This window comes from Falco punctatus (assembly GCF_963210335.1).
Source record: "Falco punctatus genome assembly, chromosome: 15".
Classification (NCBI taxonomy): domain Eukaryota; kingdom Metazoa; phylum Chordata; class Aves; order Falconiformes; family Falconidae; genus Falco; species Falco punctatus.
The window spans coordinates 193,198-205,982 of NC_137595.1; positions in this window are offsets into that span (position 1 = coordinate 193,198).

Consider the following 12,785-nt stretch of genomic DNA (forward strand, 5'->3'; position numbering starts at 1 on the left):
TCTGTTTGGTTTTTTTTTTTTGGTTGGTCGGTTGTGGCTTTTTATTCTTCTCTGGAAAAATAAGTCGTTACGTAGAAATGCTAGCGGTTTGTTTCTTTCTGTAGCAGGATAATAAGGAGGAGTAGAGTTACAGGTAGAGAATCGGCTGTCTTTATCAGTTGAAGTGGCTACTTTGAAATTAAAACAAATACAGGAGCACATTAACGGGGGGTTTTGCGCTGTGTCTTCGGTACCGGTGTGCTAAAGATGTTGTTTTGTTTACCGGATTCATTGGCTGTCGAAGAGCGAGAGGTAAATGTAAACTTTTCACTCCTAGCACTCACTCGGTGACGTGTACCGACTGAGGTATCAATTGCTTATTGCAGTGAAAAACTGCGGCGTTTCTGTGCAGCGTCTGAGATCGAAAATCATTTCAGGCACTGGCATAACCTATCGTACTAATAGATGACCAGCTTTAGTAACGTCATCAAAAAATCGTAATCTGTGATGGAAAGCAGAGTCTGAGGCGTCTGCTACTTGAGCATGTAACGGAGCTGGTACGAAGCGTATGTTGCCGTGCGTAGGTCGTGTACAAAAGATGTATCTAACAGTCCTTAGAGGAAACCTTATTTGAGGTCTTTTGTTTGATTGTCTGTTTGTCCTGTAGTTTTTGGTTTTCTTTCTCCGGGACCTGTGAATTTTGAATGTGGAGTCCTGCATGCTAAGGATGGGCAGCTTACAGACGAGGAAACGTTCGGCGCCGGTGAGTTTTTCACCTTTGTCTCGGCTGAGGGTTGCCTAAGGTGTTGAGCTTCACTGCGAGTACAAACATGCACGGTCCTGACCCTCTTAGGCTTGGTCTTGGGAGCCTTGAAGGCTTGTATACCAATCGAATCGTTACACTGAATAAACTGTTCCTTTTTTTTCTAGCGGGCGTTCCCAGAATGAAGCGGTGTGGAGCTGAAGGGGACTACGATTTCAAGGTTGACGGAGCCATTTGGACCGAGTCTTGAAGATCTCTTCGGTGTTTGTTCAAGGAAACTTAGTCTCGAGACAGTCCTCTGGCTCGCTGGCGAAACGGTAGGAAACTGCTTTGTTGATCCTGACGGTGCAGTCTGTTGGAAAGTAAAGATTCCTTGAGAGATCAGAACCACGTCCGTTGTTTCTCTGATTTAAAGGTGAACAGGCCTGTGTCGTTCAAGGAAAGACTCAGCGTTGGTTTTGTTTCTCTGAAACACAAAGTGCCCCATCTAAAGTGATTACAGAGTCTGAGTTGATTTTTCAAAAGCAGAGACTTGTGCCGTTTGCAAACCGCCTGTCGCACTGCTCAAAGACAAAAGACGTTCACCCGAGAAAGTTTTTGGAAACGAATGCCAAATAGACGTGGGGAAAGAGCTGGAGAGGTTTCTGTCTTGTCTGTCGAATTACCTTCTCTTTAGTGCCCTTACATTTGACAAGAAAAGGTTTCATTGCCTCTTTTATCGTGAAGACAATGTTGCTGGTGTTTTTATAAGGAAAAAAAAAAAAAAAAAGTGTATGCCTGGTCTCTCGAGTGATTCTTTTGTTTTTTCTTTTTTTTTTTTTTCTCTTTTTCTCTAGACTGGTGGAATTGAATATGTTCACTGGAAGAAGTTGATCCAGCGAGATGTGAAGCCGGGCGACTTGCTAAGGGGCCGTGGGCAGAGTTCCCTTCTCGCTTCCATTCGTCTAATAAAGGGTGCAGTCTGTTAGGTAGACTGGCTGCAGTACCCAAATTTTTTCGCCAGGCGGCAGCAGCGTGGCCGCCCTGCAGAGTAAGGGCAGCGCATGCGCAGACGGGGCTTGAAGCCAAAGGGGGCGTGGTCTGGGGGAGTAGTCGCGTGGTGATGACGCAATTCCGCTTCTGCGCATGCGCAGAAGAGGTACTGGCAAAACTAAGGGCAGCGCATGCGCAGTGCCGGCTTGAAGCCAAAGGGGGCGTGGTCTCCGGCGACGTCGCATGCGTATGACGCAATTCCGCTTTCGCGCATGCGCAGAAGAGGTACTGGCAAAACTAAGGGCAGCGCATGCGCAGTGCCGGACTGAAGCCAAAGGGGGCGTGGTCTCCGGCGACGTCGCATGCGTATGACGCAATTCCGCTTTTGCGCGTGCGCGGAAACGGCTTGCCCCCTAGGGGCGGGGCTTCGGCCTCGCACGTACGGGTTACGCAGACGGCCCCGGAAGTGGGGTTCATTTCAAGCCCGCGCGGCGCGCCGCCGCGCCCGTGGCGGTGCGGAGCCTTCGCCGGCAGCCTGGAAGACTTTCGGGCCGGGACGTGCGGCGGCGCGCTGGGTGAGCGCTCGGCCTGAGGGCGGGCGGGCGGGCGGGCGGGGGCCGGCGGGCAGCGGCCGAAGCGGGGGGGGCGGGGCGGGGGATGCGGCGGGCCGGCGCTCGGCCGCGGCGGGGAGCGCCTGGTGCCGGCGGCGGGCGGGCTGAGGCGGGCGGCCCGGCCCGGCCCGGGACCGGCGGGGCTGCCGGCCGTTCTCGTCTCCCCGGCAGCGACGGTGGTCAGCGGGCTCCTCACGGTGCTGCCTATTTTGGGCTGGATTTTTTTTTTTTGTTTTTTTTTTTTTTTGTCTCTCGGGGCTGCGCCGCTACCTCAGCGAGGAGGCGAGGAGCGGCGGCGGGGCGGCCCCGGTGCTCGCCGCTTGTGGCGGCCTGGCGGGGCCCGGGAGAGGGAGGGGTCGGCCCGCGGCGACCTGCCGCCCCCCCCCCCCCCGCCGCCTCTGGGCTGCCCGGGCAGCCGCCGCAGCTCTGCGCGGGGCTTTGTCTTTCCCCCAGCCGCCGGCCTGAGCCGCGGCAGCCGGCTGGGACTGGAAGCGCCCTGCAAGTCTGACGGGGGTATCGCTGCCGTGCATGTGGTCTGCCTGTCTACCGATCGTTCCTGCCTCTTGTTCTGCTGGGGTAATTCCTTTGGGTAACGCGTCGGGCTCCGAATGGAGTGCATCCTGACTTCCTCCTGACCCCTGCGAGACGTTACCGGTGTTTGCCTTCCTCGTGTTTCACAGGGCCTCGGCTGTCGCGTGCGGAGAAGCTGTCAGCCTTGTCAGAAGAGAGCGTGTAGCCAGCAAGCGCGTCGTGGTGCTTCGGGACCAAGCTGATACCGCAGGCGTCCGTCTTTTGTTTGCGAAAAGGGATCGCGAGGAAACGTGCCGGTGTCGGAGGGGGAAGAGGTAGGAGGCAGCTTTCAACCGCTTTTAGGCTTGACTCCTGCGTTCCTGAGAACGGTTCTGGGCTTTGAGGGGTTTGCTTTTGGCTTTTTGCCTTAAGCTCGTCCTCCGTCACCGCTGTCGGCGTGCGCCGAGCCGCTGCTTAGGGAGCGGTGGCGGTACAGGCTGTGTGCGTGCCGACCGTCCTCGAGGCTGTAGCTGTATCCTACCCTAAAAAAAGCTCTCCGTAATACCCTGCTTCCGTTAGGACGCAATTTTCTCGAGTTCCCCCCCCCACCCCGGGGTGATTTTCCCACACGCCTGCAGGCAGCAGGACTAACGTCATCTCCTTTTGCCCGCCTGGGCTCGGACTAAAATCCCTTCCCTGGCTGTTCTTTAGCTTGTACAGCCTTTGAGCCTTCCCTCGGGCCTGGCTGATGGTCCTTTGCCATTTCACCCCGTTCACAGCCAGCGTGAGTTTCGGTACCGACTATGTCAACGAATTTCAGCTGCACGACAAACCTGCTTTTTTGTCAATTAAATTAAACTCAGCCTTTTAATTGCTTTCGAAGGGAACTACGGGAGATCCTGTCGGCGTGGTGGCCTAGCGTAAGCGATGATGGAGAGGCGCATCGGATGTGACCTCCGTGTCAGCTCGGTGTGCCTCAGACAGACTGCATTTGGCACTCCGTGGCGTGCTGCGCAGCTCCAGAAATTCACGGTAGGGGAAAAAAAAGGGGCGAAAATGACAGTCACGTAGAAACACGAGTTGGGAAGAAATGCTGTACGTGAGGTCTTTCCGTTGAGCGAGGCAGCTGGTCTTGCTTGTGGATCTTTGGGGTACGAGCCTGACGCCGAGCAGCTCGTTTTTCATTTGACGTGCCTGGAGTTGTTTTCAAAGGGATGGAAGAGAAGCTTATGAAATAGGATAGGTTACCGAGTCTTCCTAAAACGCTCACGACAGTTACGTAGAAAGCCGAAGCGAAGGACGAGGGAATAAAGTTCTGTGCTTCCTAAGTAAATACGGTACGCTTAAAAGTGATCTCCGTGCAGGGTCCTAGTTGTTTCTGTTTTTAAAATCAGAAAGAAGTTTAAGAAGTCTCAGCGGTTAGTCGTGTGGGAAATAAATGGCTCTTCCGCAAAAAATTCCACGTCAGCGAGGCTCTTTGAACGATTCTTCTCGCAATCGATTCCGACTACAGCCAGTTCATGGTTTAATGTCGAGGTGTGTGCTCGCTCTCCTCTAAAGCAGTATTTCGTTTGCATTTCAGTCCTGTGGGTCATGACAAATTTGGGAAGAACCCGAAGGAAACTTTTCATCCTGGGACACAGAAGGTAGGAGGTGAGTTGTTTTGGGGGTTTTTTTTTTTTGTTTGTTTTGTTTCTGTTTGGTTTTTTTTTTTTGGTTGGTCGGTTGTGGCTTTTTATTCTTCTCTGGAAAAATAAGTCGTTACGTAGAAATGCTAGCGGTTTGTTTCTTTCTGTAGCAGGATAATAAGGAGGAGTAGAGTTACAGGTAGAGAATCGGCTGTCTTTATCAGTTGAAGTGGCTACTTTGAAATTAAAACAAATACAGGAGCACATTAACGGGGGGTTTTGCGCTGTGTCTTCGGTACCGGTGTGCTAAAGATGTTGTTTTGTTTACCGGATTCATTGGCTGTCGAAGAGCGAGAGGTAAATGTAAACTTTTCACTCCTAGCACTCACTCGGTGACGTGTACCGACTGAGGTATCAATTGCTTATTGCAGTGAAAAACTGCGGCGTTTCTGTGCAGCGTCTGAGATCGAAAATCATTTCAGGCACTGGCATAACCTATCGTACTAATAGATGACCAGCTTTAGTAACGTCATCAAAAAATCGTAATCTGTGATGGAAAGCAGAGTCTGAGGCGTCTGCTACTTGAGCATGTAACGGAGCTGGTACGAAGCGTATGTTGCCGTGCGTAGGTCGTGTACAAAAGATGTATCTAACAGTCCTTAGAGGAAACCTTATTTGAGGTCTTTTGTTTGATTGTCTGTTTGTCCTGTAGTTTTTGGTTTTCTTTCTCCGGGACCTGTGAATTTTGAATGTGGAGTCCTGCATGCTAAGGATGGGCAGCTTACAGACGAGGAAACGTTCGGCGCCGGTGAGTTTTTCACCTTTGTCTCGGCTGAGGGTTGCCTAAGGTGTTGAGCTTCACTGCGAGTACAAACATGCACGGTCCTGACCCTCTTAGGCTTGGTCTTGGGAGCCTTGAAGGCTTGTATACCAATCGAATCGTTACACTGAATAAACTGTTCCTTTTTTTTCTAGCGGGCGTTCCCAGAATGAAGCGGTGTGGAGCTGAAGGGGACTACGATTTCAAGGTTGACGGAGCCATTTGGACCGAGTCTTGAAGATCTCTTCGGTGTTTGTTCAAGGAAACTTAGTCTCGAGACAGTCCTCTGGCTCGCTGGCGAAACGGTAGGAAACTGCTTTGTTGATCCTGACGGTGCAGTCTGTTGGAAAGTAAAGATTCCTTGAGAGATCAGAACCACGTCCGTTGTTTCTCTGATTTAAAGGTGAACAGGCCTGTGTCGTTCAAGGAAAGACTCAGCGTTGGTTTTGTTTCTCTGAAACACAAAGTGCCCCATCTAAAGTGATTACAGAGTCTGAGTTGATTTTTCAAAAGCAGAGACTTGTGCCGTTTGCAAACCGCCTGTCGCACTGCTCAAAGACAAAAGACGTTCACCCGAGAAAGTTTTTGGAAACGAATGCCAAATAGACGTGGGGAAAGAGCTGGAGAGGTTTCTGTCTTGTCTGTCGAATTACCTTCTCTTTAGTGCCCTTACATTTGACAAGAAAAGGTTTCATTGCCTCTTTTATCGTGAAGACAATGTTGCTGGTGTTTTTATAAGGAAAAAAAAAAAAAAAAAGTGTATGCCTGGTCTCTCGAGTGATTCTTTTGTTTTTTCTTTTTTTTTTTTTTTTTTTTTTTTTTTCTCTTTTTCTCTAGACTGGTGGAATTGAATATGTTCACTGGAAGAAGTTGATCCAGCGAGATGTGAAGCCGGGCGACTTGCTAAGGGGCCGTGGGCAGAGTTCCCTTCTCGCTTCCATTCGTCTAATAAAGGGTGCAGTCTGTTAGGTAGACTGGCTGCAGTACCCAAATTTTTTCGCCAGGCGGCAGCAGCGTGGCCGCCCTGCAGAGTAAGGGCAGCGCATGCGCAGACGGGGCTTGAAGCCAAAGGGGGCGTGGTCTGGGGGAGTAGTCGCGTGGTGATGACGCAATTCCGCTTCTGCGCATGCGCAGAAGAGGTACTGGCAAAACTAAGGGCAGCGCATGCGCAGTGCCGGCTTGAAGCCAAAGGGGGCGTGGTCTCCGGCGACGTCGCATGCGTATGACGCAATTCCGCTTTCGCGCATGCGCAGAAGAGGTACTGGCAAAACTAAGGGCAGCGCATGCGCAGTGCCGGACTGAAGCCAAAGGGGGCGTGGTCTCCGGCGACGTCGCATGCGTATGACGCAATTCCGCTTTTGCGCGTGCGCGGAAACGGCTTGCCCCCTAGGGGCGGGGCTTCGGCCTCGCACGTACGGGTTACGCAGACGGCCCCGGAAGTGGGGTTCATTTCAAGCCCGCGCGGCGCGCCGCCGCGCCCGTGGCGGTGCGGAGCCTTCGCCGGCAGCCTGGAAGACTTTCGGGCCGGGACGTGCGGCGGCGCGCTGGGTGAGCGCTCGGCCTGAGGGCGGGCGGGCGGGCGGGCGGGGGCCGGCGGGCAGCGGCCGAAGCGGGGGGGGCGGGGCGGGGGATGCGGCGGGCCGGCGCTCGGCCGCGGCGGGGAGCGCCTGGTGCCGGCGGCGGGCGGGCTGAGGCGGGCGGCCCGGCCCGGCCCGGGACCGGCGGGGCTGCCGGCCGTTCTCGTCTCCCCGGCAGCGACGGTGGTCAGCGGGCTCCTCACGGTGCTGCCTATTTTGGGCTGGATTTTTTTTTTTTGTTTTTTTTTTTTTTTTGTCTCTCGGGGCTGCGCCGCTACCTCAGCGAGGAGGCGAGGAGCGGCGGCGGGGCGGCCCCGGTGCTCGCCGCTTGTGGCGGCCTGGCGGGGCCCGGGAGAGGGAGGGGTCGGCCCGCGGCGACCTGCCGCCCCCCCCCCCCCCGCCGCCTCTGGGCTGCCCGGGCAGCCGCCGCAGCTCTGCGCGGGGCTTTGTCTTTCCCCCAGCCGCCGGCCTGAGCCGCGGCAGCCGGCTGGGACTGGAAGCGCCCTGCAAGTCTGACGGGGGTATCGCTGCCGTGCATGTGGTCTGCCTGTCTACCGATCGTTCCTGCCTCTTGTTCTGCTGGGGTAATTCCTTTGGGTAACGCGTCGGGCTCCGAATGGAGTGCATCCTGACTTCCTCCTGACCCCTGCGAGACGTTACCGGTGTTTGCCTTCCTCGTGTTTCACAGGGCCTCGGCTGTCGCGTGCGGAGAAGCTGTCAGCCTTGTCAGAAGAGAGCGTGTAGCCAGCAAGCGCGTCGTGGTGCTTCGGGACCAAGCTGATACCGCAGGCGTCCGTCTTTTGTTTGCGAAAAGGGATCGCGAGGAAACGTGCCGGTGTCGGAGGGGGAAGAGGTAGGAGGCAGCTTTCAACCGCTTTTAGGCTTGACTCCTGCGTTCCTGAGAACGGTTCTGGGCTTTGAGGGGTTTGCTTTTGGCTTTTTGCCTTAAGCTCGTCCTCCGTCACCGCTGTTGGCGTGCGCCGAGCCGCTGCTTAGGGAGCGGTGGCGGTACAGGCTGTGTGCGTGCCGACCGTCCTCGAGGCTGTAGCTGTATCCTACCCTAAAAAAAGCTCTCCGTAATACCCTGCTTCCGTTAGGACGCAATTTTCTCGAGTTCCCCCCCCCACCCCGGGGTGATTTTCCCACACGCCTGCAGGCAGCAGGACTAACGTCATCTCCTTTTGCCCGCCTGGGCTCGGACTAAAATCCCTTCCCTGGCTGTTCTTTAGCTTGTACAGCCTTTGAGCCTTCCCTCGGGCCTGGCTGATGGTCCTTTGCCATTTCACCCCGTTCACAGCCAGCGTGAGTTTCGGTACCGACTATGTCAACGAATTTCAGCTGCACGACAAACCTGCTTTTTTGTCAATTAAATTAATCTCAGCCTTTTAATTGCTTTCGAAGGGAACTACGGGAGATCCTGTCGGCGTGGTGGCCTAGCGTAAGCGATGATGGAGAGGCGCATCGGATGTGACCTCCGTGTCAGCTCGGTGTGCCTCAGACAGACTGCATTTGGCACTCCGTGGCGTGCTGCGCAGCTCCAGAAATTCACGGTAGGGGAAAAAAAAGGGGCGAAAATGACAGTCACGTAGAAACACGAGTTGGGAAGAAATGCTGTACGTGAGGTCTTTCCGTTGAGCGAGGCAGCTGGTCTTGCTTGTGGATCTTTGGGGTACGAGCCTGACGCCGAGCAGCTCGTTTTTCATTTGACGTGCCTGGAGTTGTTTTCAAAGGGATGGAAGAGAAGCTTATGAAATAGGATAGGTTACCGAGTCTTCCTAAAACGCTCACGACAGTTACGTAGAAAGCCGAAGCGAAGGACGAGGGAATAAAGTTCTGTGCTTCCTAAGTAAATACGGTACGCTTAAAAGTGATCTCCGTGCAGGGTCCTAGTTGTTTCTGTTTTTAAAATCAGAAAGAAGTTTAAGAAGTCTCAGCGGTTAGTCGTGTGGGAAATAAATGGCTCTTCCGCAAAAAATTCCACGTCAGCGAGGCTCTTTGAACGATTCTTCTCGCAATCGATTCCGACTACAGCCAGTTCATGGTTTAATGTCGAGGTGTGTGCTCGCTCTCCTCTAAAGCAGTATTTCGTTTGCATTTCAGTCCTGTGGGTCATGACAAATTTGGGAAGAACCCGAAGGAAACTTTTCATCCTGGGACACAGAAGGTAGGAGGTGAGTTGTTTTGGGGGTTTTTTTTTTTTGTTTGTTTTGTTTCTGTTTGGTTTTTTTTTTTTGGTTGGTCGGTTGTGGCTTTTTATTCTTCTCTGGAAAAATAAGTCGTTACGTAGAAATGCTAGCGGTTTGTTTCTTTCTGTAGCAGGATAATAAGGAGGAGTAGAGTTACAGGTAGAGAATCGGCTGTCTTTATCAGTTGAAGTGGCTACTTTGAAATTAAAACAAATACAGGAGCACATTAACGGGGGGTTTTGCGCTGTGTCTTCGGTACCGGTGTGCTAAAGATGTTGTTTTGTTTACCGGATTCATTGGCTGTCGAAGAGCGAGAGGTAAATGTAAACTTTTCACTCCTAGCACTCACTCGGTGACGTGTACCGACTGAGGTATCAATTGCTTATTGCAGTGAAAAACTGCGGCGTTTCTGTGCAGCGTCTGAGATCGAAAATCATTTCAGGCACTGGCATAACCTATCGTACTAATAGATGACCAGCTTTAGTAACGTCATCAAAAAATCGTAATCTGTGATGGAAAGCAGAGTCTGAGGCGTCTGCTACTTGAGCATGTAACGGAGCTGGTACGAAGCGTATGTTGCCGTGCGTAGGTCGTGTACAAAAGATGTATCTAACAGTCCTTAGAGGAAACCTTATTTGAGGTCTTTTGTTTGATTGTCTGTTTGTCCTGTAGTTTTTGGTTTTCTTTCTCCGGGACCTGTGAATTTTGAATGTGGAGTCCTGCATGCTAAGGATGGGCAGCTTACAGACGAGGAAACGTTCGGCGCCGGTGAGTTTTTCACCTTTGTCTCGGCTGAGGGTTGCCTAAGGTGTTGAGCTTCACTGCGAGTACAAACATGCACGGTCCTGACCCTCTTAGGCTTGGTCTTGGGAGCCTTGAAGGCTTGTATACCAATCGAATCGTTACACTGAATAAACTGTTCCTTTTTTTTCTAGCGGGCGTTCCCAGAATGAAGCGGTGTGGAGCTGAAGGGGACTACGATTTCAAGGTTGACGGAGCCATTTGGACCGAGTCTTGAAGATCTCTTCGGTGTTTGTTCAAGGAAACTTAGTCTCGAGACAGTCCTCTGGCTCGCTGGCGAAACGGTAGGAAACTGCTTTGTTGATCCTGACGGTGCAGTCTGTTGGAAAGTAAAGATTCCTTGAGAGATCAGAACCACGTCCGTTGTTTCTCTGATTTAAAGGTGAACAGGCCTGTGTCGTTCAAGGAAAGACTCAGCGTTGGTTTTGTTTCTCTGAAACACAAAGTGCCCCATCTAAAGTGATTACAGAGTCTGAGTTGATTTTTCAAAAGCAGAGACTTGTGCCGTTTGCAAACCGCCTGTCGCACTGCTCAAAGACAAAAGACGTTCACCCGAGAAAGTTTTTGGAAACGAATGCCAAATAGACGTGGGGAAAGAGCTGGAGAGGTTTCTGTCTTGTCTGTCGAATTACCTTCTCTTTAGTGCCCTTACATTTGACAAGAAAAGGTTTCATTGCCTCTTTTATCGTGAAGACAATGTTGCTGGTGTTTTTATAAGGAAAAAAAAAAAAAAAAAGTGTATGCCTGGTCTCTCGAGTGATTCTTTTGTTTTTTCTTTTTTTTTTTTTTTTTTTTTTTTTTTTTCTCTTTTTCTCTAGACTGGTGGAATTGAATATGTTCACTGGAAGAAGTTGATCCAGCGAGATGTGAAGCCGGGCGACTTGCTAAGGGGCCGTGGGCAGAGTTCCCTTCTCGCTTCCATTCGTCTAATAAAGGGTGCAGTCTGTTAGGTAGACTGGCTGCAGTACCCAAATTTTTTCGCCAGGCGGCAGCAGCGTGGCCGCCCTGCAGAGTAAGGGCAGCGCATGCGCAGACGGGGCTTGAAGCCAAAGGGGGCGTGGTCTGGGGGAGTAGTCGCGTGGTGATGACGCAATTCCGCTTCTGCGCATGCGCAGAAGAGGTACTGGCAAAACTAAGGGCAGCGCATGCGCAGTGCCGGCTTGAAGCCAAAGGGGGCGTGGTCTCCGGCGACGTGGCATGCGTATGACGCAATTCCGCTTTCGCGCATGCGCAGAAGAGGTACTGGCAAAACTAAGGGCAGCGCATGCGCAGTGCCGGACTGAAGCCAAAGGGGGCGTGGTCTCCGGCGACGTCGCATGCGTATGACGCAATTCCGCTTTTGCGCGTGCGCGGAAACGGCTTGCCCCCTAGGGGCGGGGCTTCGGCCTCGCACGTACGGGTTACGCAGACGGCCCCGGAAGTGGGGTTCATTTCAAGCCCGCGCGGCGCGCCGCCGCGCCCGTGGCGGTGCGGAGCCTTCGCCGGCAGCCTGGAAGACTTTCGGGCCGGGACGTGCGGCGGCGCGCTGGGTGAGCGCTCGGCCTGAGGGCGGGCGGGCGGGCGGGCGGGGGCCGGCGGGCAGCGGCCGAAGCGGGGGGGGCGGGGCGGGGGATGCGGCGGGCCGGCGCTCGGCCGCGGCGGGGAGCGCCTGGTGCCGGCGGCGGGCGGGCTGAGGCGGGCGGCCCGGCCCGGCCCGGGACCGGCGGGGCTGCCGGCCGTTCTCGTCTCCCCGGCAGCGACGGTGGTCAGCGGGCTCCTCACGGTGCTGCCTATTTTGGGCTGGATTTTTTTTTTTTGTTTTTTTTTTTTTTTTGTCTCTCGGGGCTGCGCCGCTACCTCAGCGAGGAGGCGAGGAGCGGCGGCGGGGCGGCCCCGGTGCTCGCCGCTTGTGGCGGCCTGGCGGGGCCCGGGAGAGGGAGGGGTCGGCCCGCGGCGACCTGCCGCCCCCCCCCCCCCCGCCGCCTCTGGGCTGCCCGGGCAGCCGCCGCAGCTCTGCGCGGGGCTTTGTCTTTCCCCCAGCCGCCGGCCTGAGCCGCGGCAGCCGGCTGGGACTGGAAGCGCCCTGCAAGTCTGACGGGGGTATCGCTGCCGTGCATGTGGTCTGCCTGTCTACCGATCGTTCCTGCCTCTTGTTCTGCTGGGGTAATTCCTTTGGGTAACGCGTCGGGCTCCGAATGGAGTGCATCCTGACTTCCTCCTGACCCCTGCGAGACGTTACCGGTGTTTGCCTTCCTCGTGTTTCACAGGGCCTCGGCTGTCGCGTGCGGAGAAGCTGTCAGCCTTGTCAGAAGAGAGCGTGTAGCCAGCAAGCGCGTCGTGGTGCTTCGGGACCAAGCTGATACCGCAGGCGTCCGTCTTTTGTTTGCGAAAAGGGATCGCGAGGAAACGTGCCGGTGTCGGAGGGGGAAGAGGTAGGAGGCAGCTTTCAACCGCTTTTAGGCTTGACTCCTGCGTTCCTGAGAACGGTTCTGGGCTTTGAGGGGTTTGCTTTTGGCTTTTTGCCTTAAGCTCGTCCTCCGTCACCGCTGTCGGCGTGCGCCGAGCCGCTGCTTAGGGAGCGGTGGCGGTACAGGCTGTGTGCGTGCCGACCGTCCTCGAGGCTGTAGCTGTATCCTACCCTAAAAAAAGCTCTCCGTAATACCCTGCTTCCGTTAGGACGCAATTTTCTCGAGTTCCCCCCCCCACCCCGGGGTGATTTTCCCACACGCCTGCAGGCAGCAGGACTAACGTCATCTCCTTTTGCCCGCCTGGGCTCGGACTAAAATCCCTTCCCTGGCTGTTCTTTAGCTTGTACAGCCTTTGAGCCTTCCCTCGGGCCTGGCTGATGGTCCTTTGCCATTTCACCCCGTTCACAGCCAGCGTGAGTTTCGGTACCGACTATGTCAACGAATTTCAGCTGCACGACAAACCTGCTTTTTTGTCAATTAAATTAAACTCA